This window comes from Carettochelys insculpta, chromosome 8 (genome assembly GCF_033958435.1).
Source record: "Carettochelys insculpta isolate YL-2023 chromosome 8, ASM3395843v1, whole genome shotgun sequence".
NCBI classification, from domain to species: domain Eukaryota; kingdom Metazoa; phylum Chordata; order Testudines; family Carettochelyidae; genus Carettochelys; species Carettochelys insculpta.
The window spans coordinates 42,925,030-42,941,928 of NC_134144.1; positions in this window are offsets into that span (position 1 = coordinate 42,925,030).

The following is a 16,899-nucleotide window of genomic DNA, read 5'->3' on the forward strand; positions in this document are numbered from 1 at the left end:
CAGTTTGAGAAATGCAAATAGGCCGAGGCTGCAAAAATTAGTCAAGAAACCGTAACAAGATATCATGTACTAGGCAGTACACAGCAGATGGTAAAAGATTTTTTTAAAAAGCAATCTTCATGAAATTTACAATAGCCTAGTGAGGAGGAAAAGAGTTCCCTTTGCACCTGCTATCATGTTATGAGTTGTCAGTTTTCTTTTCAGTGGCAATGAAATTATGCTTGAAATCAACAGACAGGAAGTAGAGAGACCCATTGCAGTTGGGATTCATGCGCCACAAGAGAGAGCTCACAAAGATGCAACAATTCTGTACTACAAAACCTACAAAAGAGAGTCATTGCCTACTAAATTACAGTACAGAGACGAATTTTAAAATTAAAGTAATACCATGAAATTTAGGACCAGGATATTTCTGACAAAGAAACACAAACAGTAAATTGAGAGAATTGCTGGATTATGTAGGCTGTCCAGTTACATGTTAAGGAACATACTTACCAACTGAGATGATTATTATCCATGTATCTGTTGCTATGCATACAGAGGATGCACAGTTCATACCCCAGTGTGCCTACAATCTACAATTGAGACAAATATTACAGTTCAGAAGTATGAGCTACAGGATGAATTTTTAAATTTGAAGCAGTGAAAAACTGGAAATATGGCTGGCACCATTGTATCTTCAGTAGAACAAATAATGTAGCCATAGGAGTTAGAAAAGAAAGATAAATTAATGTGGTCAAACAGATACACAGTGGAACAGAAGATGGTGTTTGACATTCTTTCAATATCAAAGAAATGGAAAGGAATATTGTTATTGTAATTATCTTGGTGAATCTGAAACAACACCTCCAAAGAGATGTGAATGTCACCGTTCATCTTAATGTGGCATTAACTGTTAAGCCTAATTAGGACAAATTAATTGCTAACGGTGTTAACTGTTTATTTTCTGAACTGTGTACCAGATACAGCTACTATTCACTCATCCAGTGTGAAAGGGCATTCGTCGTACTAACTAATGTTTCATTGAACTGAGTGAAAATTTAGGAACCTACTTCTGGAGTCCATTAACTTTCCAAAGTCAGCCCACATACCAGCCACAGACAACGCTCAGGAGAGACTATTTTAATGAAGTACTGTCTTTTTTAAATTTTATTTCGGTTCTTAATCAGCTCATTTATCTCAAACAGTGTTTATTTGTGACAAAGTTTCTCTCTCTACAGAAGACTTTGTCATATAACTTCCAATCCCCAAAGAAAACAAGTTTCTTTAGATGTCCTCTTCAGTGTCTTAAATGATGTATGTGTAACAGATGCTGTCACAGCTGGAGCATGAATAAGGTAGGACTCCACAGGACTCCAGCCTGGAGTGACAAGGGTTAAGGGAGAGAGGTCAATTTTAAAATTAAAGTCACACTATGAAATTTAGGCTCTTGATATGTCAAGCTGGGGCTTGCTAATGTCCTAAAAATTGAGCATGGAGCGACTTTGAGGTAGGAAGCTACTGGAAGTGAATTAGCAGCTAAACTAAACACACGCAGAGAGAAGAGCCTTTACATGTCTTCGGTCTATTAACAGCACCTATACTGCGCCAGGGGATTGGCAAGGCAGCAGATTCCTCCCATCCGTACAGGAGCTGGCCTCTGGGGACGAGTGTTGCACAGGGGTGATTTCTGTAAGGCAACAGTGTGAAAACGTGAGCCCTTTGCTCAGAGTGCTATGCTTGATCAGAAATTACGCCAGCCGAGAAATCCAACCCCACATTTTTCTGCCTGCACACTTCCCACTAATGATGGGTAATGATGCTTCCAAAGAGTTGCTCAGCTCTGTCCGAGTGGAGACCAGACTCTGACTACTGAGAGCAGGTGGCAGCAAGGGAAGGGCTTCCTGGAGGCCACATGGTGGGGGGCAGGGAGGGCTTGCATATTGCTGCAGATGCTGTTCAGGGTCAAATGCTGTTTGAATCCAGGCCTGCTGGCTGCCTCACTATAACTAGCCTGGCAGAGAGCACCAAGCAACACTGAAGAAGCTCTGAACAGCTTGCTGATTACTGGAACAGCGTCTATTCTGAGCATACACCACAACCAGGCATCAGTGCCTATGACAAAAGAAAGCAGCACCCTATTTTGGGACTGATTTGCACGGCAGTTTGGACTATTTGTGAGTTAATTTAGGGGTTTTTTTGGGTTGTTTAAATGAGGGCTCAGTTCACTATTACTGCTGGAGTTATAGGTTTGACTTCTCTGGGGAGATCCTTAATGGATTCTTTTTATAATTCTTTTTTTTTCTCTTGTTAGGCACAGATAGTCATTTCTGTATCTCTCCGTGCAGCGTTTATTTCTAGGTAAATCTCTGAACATAAGAACAGTCATACTGGGTCAGACCAATGATCTATCTAGCAAGTGTAGTGTCTTTCAAATGTGATTGGTGCCAGAACAGAAATGGACAATTACTGAGTAATCCATTCCCTGCCATCCATTTCTCAGATATTCAGAGGCACCTCAACTAACTTGCGTGCTCAGCTATCTTGGCCAATAGCCCTTGATGGATGTATCTAGTTCTCCTTGAAAACATCTAGTTCTTTTTTCAAAACAATTATATTTTTGGCCTTCAGAAAATTCCCTGGTAACAAGTTAAACAGATTGACCATGCATTGTTTGAAGTAGTATTTCCTTACGGTTTTGTTTTATTGTTTGCCTATTGATTTTACAGGGTGATCCCTGGTTATCATTCTTGTGTTATGCGAAGGAGTGCATGATTTTGTAGGTCACTATTATATCCCCTCTCAGTTGTCTCTTTTCCAAGCTCAGCAGTCCCAGGCTACGTCTACACTAGCACACTACTATTTGACTTAAGAACATCGAAATAGGCTATGTTGATGCGTATCATCTACACGTCCTCCAGGGCTGGTGCCATCGATGTTCAATGTCGAAGTAGTGATGGAGAACGTCGAAAGGAGCCGCCCCGGAAGGAAATGTGGAGCGTCCACACACACAAGTGCTCCCCATCGAAATAAGGGGCCAACAAAGCCCCAAGCCACTCCCTTAAAGGGCCCCTCCCAGACACACTCAGCCTGCACAGCACAAGATCCACAGAGCCGACCTCGTGCAGGCAGCATGGACCCCCAGCTGCAGCAGTAGCAGTAGCAGCAGCCAGAGGCACTGGGCTAAGGGCTGCTGCGCATGGTGACCACAGAGCCCCACAGGGGCTGGACAGAGCGTCTCTCAACCCCTCAGCTGATGGCTGCCATGGAGGACCCTGTTATTTCGATGTAGCAGGACACGGATCGTCTACACATGCCCTACTTTGACGTTGAACATCGAAGTAGGGCACTATTCCCATCTTTGGATTGGAATAGTGATTTCGATGTCTCGCCGCCTAACGTCGATTTCAATGTCGAAAAAGCACACGGTGCATGTAGATGCTACAGACGCATACTATTTCAACGTTGTGCCAGCTACTTCGAAGTAGCTGGCTAGTGTAGACGCACCCCCAGCGTTTTTACTCTTGACTCATAAGGACACTATTCTACACACCTGATTATTTTTGTTGCCAATCTAATTCTAACATATCTTTTGTTTGTTTGTTTTTTTGTTTGAGATGGAGTGACCACACAGCACACAGTAGTGTGGGCATACAGATAATTTGTTCAGTGGCATTGTATTTTACATCTTCTCTGTCCCTTTCTTAATAGTTGTTAACATTATTAGTTTTTTTGACTGCCACTCATTGACAAGAACAATCCACAATGACTACGGTGCCTGCACCTTATAGCAATGAACCAGATGTCATGTGACCCCTACCTCCAGCTTCTTTCTGGCATTCCTCCCTACGCCCTTCTAATGGTACCAGTATACATACTCCATTTGTAACCTTCTGCCACAGGGCTTCCATGTCATCTTACATGCAGCCTCTTATGCCCAGAAAGTAGGTTCCAAGTGTGTCCCAAAGCTGTCACTGTTCCCTCATCTGTTTCATGCTTAAAAAGTTTGTGGCTGGGTTCCCAGGCAGCAGGGTGGTTTACTGTGAGGTCCCAGTGTTAACTGGGAGCCTGGGGTGTAGGACTTCCAGCCGCTTATCTGAGTCTGTTCCTGCAATTTGGGATGTGGCTCCATAAGTCCAATTTTCTCCTCCTCAGTGGGGTTTTCTTTCTGATTCTCCCCCTTTGCCCTGAGGGGAGGGTTTGAAAGCTTGCATCCTCCTGCAGCCCACCAAGCAGACAGCTCTGGTTCAGGTGCTGAGGACAGCAGAACCAGCTCCTGCCTCTTCGCTGGTCAGCCCGTAACTGAGCTAGGTTCCCGCCTTTTATTTTCCCTCCAGGCCTGGCACTGGCTGCAGGTGAAACAGGGCAGGACTAATTGGGCAAAAATGCCTTGTTTAGCCCCAGCATTGTCAGGCCTTCTTCTCACACCCTCACAAAGTTACTTTTATATCATCGCTTATTTTTTAAAAAAGCGAATCTGCACACAAATAGTGACATACATACAAATTTGAAACATTAGGATGAGTAAAAAGGGTTTCCATACAGTCTGTCTACAATCTAAAATCTTCCTTCCCCTTCTACAGTCCTATGTCTTTATGATCTCCACTTGTCCATTTAGTTCATGGCTTAAATCCAATCCTGTGAAGTCACTGGGATTACTCACAATACATATATTAGAGGGGTAGCCATGTTAGTCTGTATCCACAAAAAAACAAGAAGTCCTGCGGCACATTAGAGACTAACAGATTTATTGGATCATAAGCTTTCATGGGCAAAGACCTGCTTCTTCCGATGCAAGAAATAAAGCACAGGATAGGCATTAAACTTTACTGTACTATGAACCAAACCTTTGGAGGTTCACCCACTACAAACTGTGGGATCTTTGAAAATATATTTGAGTCCTATTGAATCGCACAGTATGTAGCATAATGTAATCAATACAAGATGCTGCATATAAATAAACTGTTTGGATTCTCACACACTGTAAGATGAGAGAGGGCACCATTCCCAGCAGTACGCCCCCTCCCACAGAATTCACACCTTTTGGGAGGGGAATGATTGCAAAGTATTAATTTAAGCCAATAACCAAAGCTTATGTTATTCATTTCTCGGTGATATACATAGTGCTCTTTTCGTATACTATTAACCATGGACATATGTTTTTCATTTGACTATGTTGCTTACACACACAATTCTTTTTAAAAATATGTAAAATATAACAGCTGCTACAAAAATATATTTTTAGATCACTGAAGTGCCTAACAAGCTGTAGTGAACAACAAAAAAGTATCTGATCTATATATCATGTCTATGACCAAAAAAAAAAGCTCAATGCAGTTCATCATCTACTAGACACTATTCTCTAAAAGAGTATGAAACAGACTCTCGTTTTTGCTCAAATTCTTCAGTATGGAGTTTATTCCTTGGCTATAAAGGCAGGGTTTTCATAATTAACTACATTATCGAAATGACACTGGAGATAAACCAATTTTAAAAGCAGCAGTCTGAAAGCAGTTGTGTAGCCTCCAACTGCATGTTTGCAATTGAGTTGTGCTTTGATATTAGAGCTTTTGGTGGTTAAAATAGACCTGCTTCCCTTCCACATGAATGAGAGTATATTAAGGGCAGTGCCTTTTTGGTAACCAAAAAAAAAAAAAATGAGGAGCAGTCCATCTTCCTCCCCAAAGCCAATCCCATGGCTGGGGCTGCAGGAGTGCTGGTACTCACTACCAGCAAGTACCAGCATAAAAAAGCACTGATTAAGGGGTGATACAGAAAACCAAGTTTGCTTTGGATGTGAGCTTTTTTCTTCATGAGTGATTGAATACATCAAGTAACTTACTAATAATATTTCTCAGCAGAGAGTGATGATCACTATTGAAAAAGAATCTGTTACGAGCAAATGTTGGTAATGGAGAAGCATTATAATCCCAGGCCTGCAGATGATTCAGGATAAAAAGACATGCAGAATTCACAGCTAGCACTTCAGTATAAATGGCAGTGGTGAAATTCAGTCTAAGCCCTCAAATTACTAAAGCCCCAAGTGGAATTTGGCTGGAGGGGAGCAGGGGGCTCTGTGCAGTGATGAATTTCATGCTTGGAGAATACGTAGAGGAAATTTTTTTCACTCCACTCTTTTGGCTGCTACTGTATGAGGAGATGGGAAGCATTAACACAACCAAATCTGAAGGTCTGTTCCATCTCTGTTCCAGCTGATGGAATTAGTAGAGGTAAAATATGCTCTTGTCGTTAACAATGTCATGTTGTAGGGAAGGATGAAAAAGACGATTTTCAGCTTCTTTACTAAGGCCCCAAACCTACAGTGCACTCTGTATAGTGACTTGAAGTGGAGCTAAATGCAGGATCAGGATCTAAGTATGGAACAGCACTTTAAGAATAATTGACTGAATGTACAGTACTTCAGGCTACAGTCATACCCCGAGATACACCCATTCGAGTTACGAGAATTCGACTTTATGAGGAGTTTCATTTAATACCCCTACTTCAGCTTAATGAGGCATTTCTTCACATTTACAAGGACCAATTTGGAGGCTGGTGGCTCTGGTAGGCAAGCACCGAGGGGATGGAGTCGGCTGTGTTGGTCTTGACGAAGAGGCCGTGCAGGGGGGCGGCAGCGCCCTGCGAGAGGGCGGCAGTCTGGTGCGAGGAGGTAGACTCGCCCGAGTCCTGGCAGCAGATCGTGCCGCTCTGCGAGACGTGGATGCTGGGTGTGCAGCCCATCCCAGCCCCGCTGCTGCCGCTCACCCCCCCGGGCAGCTAGGGGGCCGCCTGCGCAGCTGTGCCTCGGGCGCCACTTGCCGTCTGTGACCCTCCCTCCCATTTAGCACCTGGCTTGCCTGCGGCTGCCGCTGGCAGGGCCTCTCCGCCGCACAGCCCTGCACGAGTGAGACATCGCCCCTCACCAGCCGGGGGCCGCCTGTGCCTGCCTAGCTCCCCACGTGGCCAGCCCCTGGCAGTCCCCCTCCCCACTTAACCTAAGCTGCACTCAGGCCAGGCTGCCTCCTCATGCCCTGCTCTGCCCTGCCTGCCCCCTTGCACCAAATTTAATGGGATTTGGTGTTGTTTTAGCATAAATGGGTGTACATTTTGGAGCTCAGGAACGCATAAAATTTTTTCCCATTGAAATTAATGGTAATTACATTTTCGACTTACGAGAATTTGCCCTAAGAGGGGTTTTTCAGGAACAAATTACCCTCGTAAGGCGGGGGAAGACTGTAATGCAAATAACTTATTTGTCTTTAGTCTTTATACAAAATATATTTAGGGTTGCAACCTGGCCAGGGTTTCTGAGGATCATCCCTTTTTCGAGTAGCTCTTCTGGGAAATGTGCATGTGAGATGTCACGCTGCCAGCTGTCCAGTTTTATAGTCTGAGAATCATCTTGAATTTCCTAGTTTTTCATAGTTCTTGAGCTGGCAACCCTAACTTTATTCTAAAATGCTACTGATATTATTCTAATGGTGCACTTGTACTGTTGTACAATTATGCAGATGTGTAAAGGCAGAGGGATTGAGAGATTAAGCTGAGGTAGTGGTGTCACATCTGAGTTTGGAAATGAGATGGAAAGTAAAATCTCTTGTCTTAAACTGGTATGCTATTTTGGGCAGGGACTGTCATGCATATGTCAGTGTAGGTACATGTGCAGTGCTGGACAATTCTTCAAGGGAGATGGGGAGTTGAAACTGCTCATCAGCAGGAAGATTGAAGTGGCATTTACCCTCCACTTTGTTCTGCAAGTTCTACTGAAGTCCAGGAAGGAGTCTTTTGACATGTACAGTAGAGCCAAATGTAAGTGGAAGGCATTCCTAAGATGCAAGAGAAAATCGATGAAGTGTGAGATATCCTTCCTATTTGTCGCCTTCAGGGAAGTGAAGCTCCAGTTACCAGTGACTTTCCATCTACTTACTAGCAGTGCAGCCTGATAGTAATAATGAAAATGCTTTTGTAAAAATGGTTTTGCTGCACATCTTAGAGAGCCATCCCTGCCCTGTAGCATTTATAGGGCATGGAACTTATCTTACGGAAACAGAAAATGGTGAGAGTGCGTTTTCTTGCAAGATTGCTTGATTTTTGAAAAAAGTTAGACACCATTGTCCTTTGTCTTCTCAAATACTTGTGACAGAATCCCGTTAAGTGCATATGCAAATAGGACATACATTTCTGTACATGCAGGATGTAGCAACATTTTGATAACATTCAGTGAGTGAGAAAAATATTGAGCTCAGTGCAAATTTTGCCACAGCAAAAATTATAGAATTGGGCCTATTGATTTTTTTTATCTTGACATAAATAACAAAGTAAGAAATAAAATAAGACTCCAAAGAAAGTCAAATGGCATAACTTGTTCTCAAATTATGACACAGTTTTGGGTATAATGTGGAATGCCAAGATGTTCATTGAGAACTGCAAATGGTCTGATTTTTATCATGGTATAGCAATCAGATTTTTTTTTCCTTGGAATTAATATTAGAATGATTTAAGGTGTAGCGCCATTCGGGCATGTTGTAGATGACTGTGGGCCAGATTCTGATCTCCAGCTTTGCTGAAACATCAAATCATTTACTGAAGTAATTTCTAATTTACTTTGTTGTTAGTGAGAGGAGACTCAGATTTCCTGGTCTTAGCCAGAACAACTATCTTATTTTCCTGTCTTGACATTTTTCATAGGAGCTAGTGGTGAAGAGGAGAACCAGAATTACAGTGACAGGTTCATGCGTTTGCTTTAATGGTTTGCTACGGATTGATTTTTACTATGACAAATGATTTTATATTTTTAAGACTAGCTTGATGAGTCAGAACTGGGGGAGAATGGATGGGGGAAATACTCAGGATTGTACATGAAATTGGAGAGTTAAGACTTCCTCTATGTGAAGTGGAGTGTCTTGCATTTCTTTGGGAAGAATATGACATTTTTATGTTCAGTGAGGAGAAACTGGAAATGAATAACTCCAAGCAAACTGAGCAAATAAGTTGAATTCTGAGCTAATTCAGAGGATAGCTGGTAAAGACAGCTTTAATTGACTGAGTCTGAGGACTCACTGTGGGGGAGAGGACTTACACTAGGGGGCAACCTATCACTGAGCTGTTAGATTATAGATTCTGTATCTGATTTCAGATACAGAAGCTGTCACCCAGTAGACTCATATTCTGCACAGTTAAAGTGAAAATTTATGCATATAGAAACTGTTGTATCAGCACTGGCTCATGGTGTGAAGTGAAGTAAGTAAAGGTCTCGCACAATGTTATAGATCTAGCACAAAAGGGGTGGTGAATGGTGGCATTTCTGTATGCCGGGAAAATGAAAATCCTCTCTCGTTCTCAGCAATAGAACTTGTTCTGACTTCAGGTTTCCCTAGGCAGTTGTGTTTTAAAACAAGATTGTTGAGTTTTGTTTTATTTTGTCAAGCTCACCTTTTTTTTTTTTTTAGTGAGGCAAGATGGGAGAATTTCCTCCCTAATCAAAGTGACCTGAGCAAATCACAGATCCCTGTCCAAATAGCAGGCAATTCTTTGGCTATGAAACATATTTATATATTAATTCTCTTCTTTAACCTGAAGTAATATTGAAATAGATATAGCTCAATGTTCCTCTGTAAGCAATATTTATTAGTCAAATGATACCTCTAAAAATGTAAGATGAATTTATCCCTGCTCAGTAAAGTGTTTAAATTCATCCCTATTCAACAGAAGGTTTAAGTACGTGTATAAGTGCATTCCTGGAGTGAGACCTAAGTGCAGCTTTGCGATAAATAATAGTAATGCATATTACTAGTCTCACAGTATAAAGGTTGTAGAGCAGTTTTTAAACTAAGGGCTGAGAAGAAAACCAGCATGTGCAGAGGAGTGCAAGGATCAGACAGAGACATGTCTTAGGTGAGGGTCAATTAATAAAGATTGTGCTCTAATCAGGAGGAGAGGATCAAAGATGAAAAAAGTGTGGGTAAGATCAGATTAGAAGTAATCAAATCAAAAAGAGTCTAACACATCAGGAAATGGCAAATAAATAGTGACAAATTTTTAAGTGCTTATGCATAAACTCTAGAAGTCTAATCATATGGGTGATCCAGAGTGCCTTGTATTAAAAGATGATATTGATAAGCATCACAGAAACTTGGTGGAATGAGGACAATCAGTGGGACACAGTCAAACCAGTGTACAAAATATATTGGACGGACAGAACAGGTCATGCTGGAAGGGCAGTGGTGATAGGTGAAAGAAAAATGCAGAAACCAATGAAGTAAAAATTTTAAATGGACAAAAATGTTCCATAGAATCTCTATGGATAGTAATTCAGTGCTCTAATACTAAGAATATAGCAGTAGGGTATATCACCGACCACCTGACCAGGACAGTGATAGTGACTATGAAATGCTAAGGGAAATTATAGATGCTATAAAAATAAAAACCTCGATTATAGTGGGGGAAAGACTGGGACTTTTCAACTTTGAAAATGGGAGACTAAGGAGAGATATAATAGAGGTCTATGAAGTCGTCACATATATGAAGAAAGTGAATAAGGAAAAGTTATTTACTTGTTCTCATAACATAAGAAAGGGGGTCACCAAATTAAATTCATAGGGAACAGGCTTAAACAAGCAAAAGGAAGTTTTTCTTCATACAGCACACTGAACCTGTTAGACTCTTTGCCAGAGGGGTTATGTCTACACTACAGTGATCTGTCTACAGAAGTTATTGTTGGAAAATATCTTCTTACAAAAACTTCTGTTGACAGATTGCAGCCAGACAACAAAGTAGATGGAAAAAATAATTCAACAGAGAGCATCCAGACTGCCCAGCCACTCTCTCGACAGAGCGGCCAACCGGAAGCACAGCAGACAGGGTTTCCTGGTGATCTGGAAGCCCTGTCTGTCTACAGATGGCCACCTAGAGCATCCACCTGGCTTTTTTGTTGACAGATTCTGTTGAGAAAGGCATTATGCCTCATGGGGGAGAGGCAGAAGGCTATCAACAAGTGCCAAGTTCCGTTGACAGTATATTGACAAAAGGCATTTTTAGTGTGAATCCTCTGCAAGTTTTTTAGACAAAACCAGGGTTTTGTCAGCAAAACTCTCTAGTGTAGATGTAGCCAGGATGTTACAAAGACCAGAACTTTATAAGCGTTCAAAAAAGAACTAGATCAATTCAGAGGTTAGGTCCATCAATTCTTGGGTAGAATTGGTGTCCCTAGCCTCTGTTTGTCAGAAGCTGGAAATGGATGACAGGAGAGGGGTCTCTCAATGACTACCTGCTCTGTTCACTCCCTCTGAGGCATCTGGTATTGGCCACAGTTGGAAGACAGAACACAGGACTATACAGACCTTTGGTCTGACCCCTATGTCCGTTCTTATGTTCTGATGCGTGCCTTGCAGCCATTTCAGCTCCCAGTTTCTCTCTGATGTCTTATGGTCCTCATCAGGCTCCCAGCTTTCATCACAGCTTTCTAAATAAAGCTGTTCATTGATTTATTACATTCTGTCTGCGGCAGCAAGTCATTAAACTAGAAAGTAGTTTGTCAGGTGACCCATAGAATGTTGGCAATTAGATTCCCTTTTTTAGCTGAACACCAAAGTGTCTGCCTGAAGAAATGAGTAACAGTGAGAGGTTTGCTCACAGCTTCTCTGCTCCTCTTTTGTCCAAGAAAGTTGGCTTGGGTAGAGTTCTGCTTGCATGACATAATACCCCTGTGTGCTATGGGGATCAAACTTATTTAACTCCTTAGGGACTCAGTTGCACTTGATGGACGAGGGGGGAAATGTAGCACTGAATTTAGGCTAAGACTATTTGTTTCAGAGCTTGTTCTCACCACACAATAATTTTAGCTTATCTTGATGATCTATTTTGATTTCTCCTTGGTGTGCCATTTTATTGATCGTGTTTTGAATTAATCCAAAGCTCAGGCTGCTTTGTGACATTTCCTGCTGCTTCTAAGAAATATTTGACCCAGCCCCAGGTGACATTCCAACATGTACTAGAGCAGTTGACTGTGCAGTTGGGAAATGGAGTCAAACTCCTCCGAAATCCATATGAAGTCCAAAATATAACAGTACTCTGGCATAGCTGAATAAGCCAAATGCGTAGTGTATGTGTTGTTCTTTCACCCACTTTTTAATAAGCCTCCAGGAGTTACTGTAGGCCCAGATAAGGCAAAATCCTGATGTTTCTACTGTTCAGGAACTGTTACACTAGTGGCGTCCAATGGGAATTGAAATGCCACACTTGTGTGGTCTTTTTATAATCACCACAGCCCACCCCCAGCCAGGCTCCCCACCCTCTCACCCCAATAAATGCGGGAAACTCACCAGAGCTTCCGGAGCCACTGCTGGAGCCACCAGGTCCAGAGAAGCTGCTGGAGCAGCTAGGGCTGCCACTGTCACAGGGGCTGGAGAAGCAGATGTGGCCACCGCCAGGGCCAGAGGAGCCACTGGGGCTGAAGGAGCAGTTGAGTCTGCTGGGGCCAACACTGCTGGAGGTGCCACAAGCTTCTGCCACCAGGGGCGGGGCACATGCATGGGCAGGTGGCACTCACATGCCACTCTAAGAGGAGCCACATTTACAGGCTCCATGAGCTGCTTGCAGCTCCAGAGACAAACCGCCAAACCACGGTGTCCCATTCAACACACGTGGCAATTGGCAACCGTATTGGACATCACAGTGTTAAACTATGACAAGACCTGAATGTGCTTGTACAGCATCTAGTCCTGGGGGTCCTACACAATACCACAATATAACCAATACATCTTAGCCCCATGCATGACTCCCCGCTAAACCTGTGCTGTACAGTTATCAGTTTCCTGGATACCCTTAAGGTGGTTTTTACCATTAAGGGCCTGGATCCTACCTCCGCCCATACTCTGCAGTTGCGATCAGTGGAGGCAGGAGCATCTGAGTTGGAGCCCGGTGCCAGCCTGAGGGGTGGCTGGTGGGATGTTTTCTATTAGGGCCATTCACATTTGGAACTTGCTGCTCTCAGTGCCCTATCCCCTATCCCTTGCCAGAGTTTGTTTTCCTTCAGGGTGTTCTGCAGGGCTTCTCTTTGGCTCTTAGGCCCTAGGGAGAGAGTTGATGGATAAGACTGGATAGTGAGTAGTCTTATGCGAAGTGGCTCTGGAGAGTCAGCAGTATTAACATAGATAATTTAGCAACAACTGAATTTTTTCCTTTACCTGATTGTGAGGTGATCAGTAAATTTATTAGTGTATTTTTAAAAAGGGCACTCAGAGCGATGTTTGGGTGCTCTGTTGTTGTGGAGTAGCAAATCTATGCTGAAATAAAAAATGTCAGCAGCAAATATTGTCTGCACAGCCTTTGAGAAATTATTAGCACTAACATGGCTCTATATAAAATCATAGAATTCGAGGACTGGAGGGGAAACTTGAGATGTCATCTAGTCCAGTCCTTGGTACTCGTGGTACGACTAAGTATTTTCTAGACAATCCTTGATGGGTGTTTGTCTAACCTGCTCATAAACCTTTCCAATGATAGAAATTCCACAACTTTTCCAGGCCATTTATTCCAGTGCTTAGCCAGCCCAACAATTAGGAATTTTTTCCTAACATCTAACCTGAATTGCAGTAGATGCAATTTAAGGCCATTGCTTCTTGTCCAATCCTCAGTGGTTAAGGAGAACATTTTTTCTCTTTCCTTCTTGTAACAACCTTTCACATACTTGAAAACCGTTATCATGCCCCTGTCAGTCTTCTCTTCTCTGGACTAAACAAACCCAGTTTTTTCAATCTCTTCTCACAGGTCATACTTTCAAGACCTTTAATCTTTTTTGCTCTCTCCTCTGGACCTTCTGCAGTTTGTTCACACCTTTCCTGCACCCAGAACTGAACACATTACGCCAAATGAGGCGTAATCAGCAAGAGCAGAGCAAAAGAATAACTTACGTCTTGCTTACAACACTCCTACTAAAACATACCACAATTATGTTTGCTTTTTTTTGCAACTGTGCTACACAGCTGACTCATATTTAGCTTGTGATCCCCTATGAAGGCTATTCCTTTGCTGTGTCCTGCAATGTCCCATCTATATACCAATACAATAATTGATGCAATGTAATTGCAAGCCTGTGAAAAGCCTTACCTTGAAAGGATGAGTCAGATTCTTGTCTGGCTCAGCTAATTGCCTCTTTTTGAAGGCACTTCCGAGCATTCTGTGAGCTCTGCCCTTCTGTTGTCATGTAGCATAACATTGAAAGAAGGTATACCACTTCCAAAGTGAGTATCTGAGTACAATCGCTTAAAATGCTCTTTCTGTGTTCATTCGGGTGAATTGCGTTAATTGCTTTAATAGTCCAAGAGAGTGAATGCACAATGTGCAACCATGGCTGAAATACATTTATTGTTGTGGTTAGCAAATACAGGACATTTCCCCAGGGTTTAGCCATCTCTCGTGGATGATAAATTGTAAGAAATAAGCCACTGGCATGTTTACCATATCAGTATTGAAAGAAAAGCACTTGGAGCTATGACAGCCTGCCTTCCACTATGTATTTGGAATGACTTTGTCTCTCCAAAGTGCACAAAATAGACCCCAAAACCTCCCAAAGCTGAACATGAGACAAACTTTAAAAACCCTTTGAATATTTTAATTAGCATTATGATGCGAATTTTTCTGATCCCAGGGAGAACTAATTCAGTCCCCATCTCCATCCTCCAGTTTAGTGTTGATAACTCCTATTTTTCTTTTTCTTAAAGTAAATATTTTTATTTTATAATAATTGGTCAGGAAAGAAATCTCAGACCACGCAATCTGTACAACTCACCACTAACAAAAATTGTGCGCCAAAACTTTGATATCCCTCTCGCCAAATCCTGAGCCTAGGCCTAAGAATTTCTCTACTTTTACAACAAATGTCAGCAACAGCCAAGACTTGTTGGGACTTAAGGAAGGACTGGGCTTGGCCCATTTTCCTAATCCTACCGCCTGCAAGGAGTGAGGGTGAAGGATTTCCCCACATATAGAGAACCCTCCAGTGACTGTATGGGTTGGCTTTAGGGCTTTTGACCTCCCAGAATAGGTCAAAGCAGAAGATCAGGTCTGTTACATACAACTACTTCTAGCCTGGTATGTATCAATCCTTTCTCAGGGCAATTCAGTCTCCCCCGTACTGCCTGGAGGTTTATATTCCTCCAGCACTTTATTTCAGATGCTATTGGTCAGCACACTTGGCAACCGATGAACTACTTTGGTTGTTTCCATGAAAAACTAAAATTCAGAGAAGTAGCAGAATGCATCTAAGAGCAGTATCTGACCATTATACTTCCAGAAAATGCACTCTTTGCTGACTGCTAATGGCTTCCCCTGCAAATTGTATAGACCTACAGTAAATATAGAGACTTTCAAATAATAAATGAATGAAAAGTACCTTTTGGGGAATAAAGTGATATGTTTTTACTATATTTGTTTACTTTTATGTAAGCTCTTGAGATGGCTAACATGCTAGTTGTTAATCACACCATCTGTTCAAACAGTACTTGACTAAATGCTTCAATTCATACTCCTCTTCTTAAAGCAGCTTTCCACAGAACAATATGGTTGTGTCTATTACTCCATCATTTGGCAGTGTAATATGAGATTTTAATTTTCCTATTTATTGTGCATGGCTTTTCAATCTCCAAATATTTTTAAAAATATGCATACACGACTGAAAAGCTGTGTTATTGATTTCTCTAACATTGCAAACAGTGGGAAAATCTGTTCCATTCTGCTGTCAGATTTTAACCATTCATTTGATTATATTTAAATGTGTTAGTTCAATGTATTTAAGTGAAATGACCCTTTTAAAAAGATTCATATCTTGCACTGAAGATGGCAGTGCTGTACAACCAAGGAGCAGTGTCTACACTTTAAATTTTCCTTGTTTCATATTCCAGCAAAAGAAGCTGCAAACTAAGAGCCAAATTCTGCTTGTACTCACAGAAAGTCAACCTCATTACTCTTGATGCCATTATAATGATGTAATTCCAAGAAGCATTTGGCACTAAATATGGAAAGAGCAGGTTGGAAGAAGTAAAAATGAAACTAAAGCTTATCCTAAAATATAAAACCAACCACTTTCAAAGTTCAGAAAGTTTGGTTAAGTCTGTTTGCTCTTTGCCCACAAAAGCTTATGATCCAAAATATCTGTTAGTCTATAAGGTGCCACAGGACTTCTTGTTTTTGAAGATACAGACTAACTTGGCTACCTCTCTGATGCCTGAGTTTTCTTTGTGGTTCTCCATACTTCTTAACTCCAGCAGAAACTGGAATCACAAATGCCAAGAGGAAGTTTGCTTTACAGTACTCACAGTGTAGCCAAACCCCAGACAGATTTGAAACCTCAAAGAAAGCCCCATTCCTCTGAAACGTCCACAGAGGTTCAGCTCAGATAAGCTTGGATTAACTCCTGACTTCCTACTGGTTATCTGAACTGAACATTTTGAAGGTCACACCTTTTAAGTACTATGCAGTAAAAGATGAAAAAATTGGATTGAATGCAAGGAAAAGTTCCTTACAGAGACATCATAGTGAAGGGGATTGTTTCCTGTTGGGAGTGATAGAAAACCCATTGCCAGGAAGGTAAAATTGGCCAGATCACACATTAAGAACATTCCTGCCCTACCAGCAAGATAGACCTGGTAACTTTATAGATTTTTTTCTATTTTTTAATTTCTGTGATCATACAATAAAACCCAGTCAGTTTGCCATGTTTGCTGTAGGTCTGATTATGTTTGCTTGATCCATCTCAGCACCAACATATGCTGCATCTTGGATTGTGTCATGCAAGGCAACAATTGCACCAGTGTCCCCCGAGTATAGTTATCAGCGGTCACTCTGAATACAAAAGACAATACTTCCAGAATGCCACACTCCCAGTCACAGTCTGTTTTAACCTGGGGTAATTTGGGGAGAAAT